This window comes from Macadamia integrifolia, chromosome 4 (assembly GCF_013358625.1).
Source record: "Macadamia integrifolia cultivar HAES 741 chromosome 4, SCU_Mint_v3, whole genome shotgun sequence".
NCBI lineage: Eukaryota > Viridiplantae > Streptophyta > Magnoliopsida > Proteales > Proteaceae > Macadamia > Macadamia integrifolia.
The window spans coordinates 23,727,775-23,729,872 of record NC_056560.1 but is presented as its reverse complement, the minus strand read 5'-3'; positions in this window follow the sequence as shown (position 1 = coordinate 23,729,872).

The following is a 2,098-nucleotide window of genomic DNA, read 5'->3' as shown; positions in this document are numbered from 1 at the left end:
AAAAGAAAAGAAAAAAGCCAATACTGTTGATCCTTCTCTTCTAATCAAATAATGCGTGCCCTTTATTTCGCATGCATTTTCCTTCTTTTAGAAACAACTACTTGTGGTTAGGAGCCTTTACTAACTACTAAACTACTAACCTACTAACCCACTACCCAAAATAATCTTGAAATTTCGCTCCTGTAGCACCCTGGACCAATTGTTAAGGGTTCTTAATAAAAAAAAAAAAGTCTTTGTAATTTGAACTCAGTGGGACTGATTTATGGATTATCTTATGCTCTTCTGTCAACTCAGCTAGGAGTCAAGATGCATGGCTCAAGTGACCAATTATGAAATGAACATGCCACTGGTATCTGAAAGAACTGTGCCATAAATGTAAACCTTCCCAAGATTTTTTTTTTTGGTTGTGAATGTTTAACATATTCAACAAGCTCAGTAATTCTTTCCCCTTAAAAATTAAGAGGAAAAAATAATAATCAAAGAAGAAGGAAAACACGAAAATAATAATAATTTAGAGAAAATTTCCCAACAAAACAACGGCTTATCCCTACAGCTGAATCAAACTATAATTCAGAGAGGATATATAGGATAGAGAGAACTCAAAACCACTAGGCACCTGGCCAAGACTTAATAATCCCATATAATAATAATAAAAAAAAAACTTAACAAAAGGTAGAAAGAATCTATCCACCCACTAGGTTTCCTTTATTTCAGCCTAAAGAATGCAATAAGATTCTTACATTAGTCAACTGTGTTCTCATATCCACATATACTTGGTTACAGATCGACTCATCTCATGAGAAATGCTGCTATGGTAGCCATTCTTATCTTTTCTGCTCAGGACATGAACCAAAGCACTGCCTTGAATATCAAAGGGCACCTGATGTTCCATCTCTCTTTCTCTTCCTTTTGATGATCCTTTTGCTGGACTCTATATTCTCTTCCATCCCCATAAAAAGATGACATGCATAAAGTCTGCAAGTAACATACATATCAATGTAAGAGAAGCTATGTCAAATAGATCACTGTTACTAACAGTAAGGAAATCAAATAAGAAAAGCTTACTTGAAGGGCAAGTCTTGATGTTCTTGCACAGATTGATACAGATATTAGCATACATACTCACCTGAAAACTATGGTGATAAAAGCCTCACGACTCAGGATAATATAAGAAAGAAGATCTTGAGCTGTCAGCTCAGTTGTATTGCCTATTAGTCTTGGCTGCATATCAATCTTTGCCCTAGAGGCATTGATTGGCTGCAGTGCAATTCAATTTCTTCGTGATAATCAGGGTCTCACATGAGAAGGAGAGAGTATGATGTAGCACAAGGATAAACTTGCCGACCACAGACAGTTTGGGCGGCACAGTTACAACTGCGAAACCCATCTTTTAGATGTCGACGCCGGCAAGTCATCCTTGGCTCCACCTAACTCTCTACTTCTTCATGCCAGGCCCTTCACCAATTTCTCTTCATATCAGTGACTAAAATCTCTTACTCACTTCTTTAGTGTACAATATAGATAGAAACACATATTTATAGGCAGCAAGCCCTAGTGTTAAGAGGATGAATGAATGTGTGGGGTGCCCAACTTCACAGGCACAAATTCCTTTTGGGTTGTGATGGGATGGTACCAATAGCTCAATGGCCAAGGACAGAGCATGAAGCCAGACAAAGAACCATTACTGTGGAATATTTTTCCTTGGAAACTGATAAGAGTGTGATGTGTATGCCAGGATTGTATATGCTCAGGTAATGAAGGTCAAAGATTCTGTTTTTTTTTTTATTTTTATTTTTTATTTTTATTTTTTACAGTGGTGATTTAATTTATATATTATCTTTGATGCAGAGTGCAACCCTGTGACTTCCAGCCCACCCAGAGGTCACTGCATTCCCATCTCTAATAACATTCGAATCGTTCCTTATTTGGTTAGACAGGCCCTGCCTGCTATTGCAATCTATTGGGTTCCATTTTTGGTTTATAAATCTAGTACGGAGGTATAGAGAATTGGGTATGGTTGATTGTCAGATAATCTAGAAAAGAGAGAGAGAGAGATAGAGAGAGAGGACACTAAATGAAATTTTTTTTTTTTTTTTTT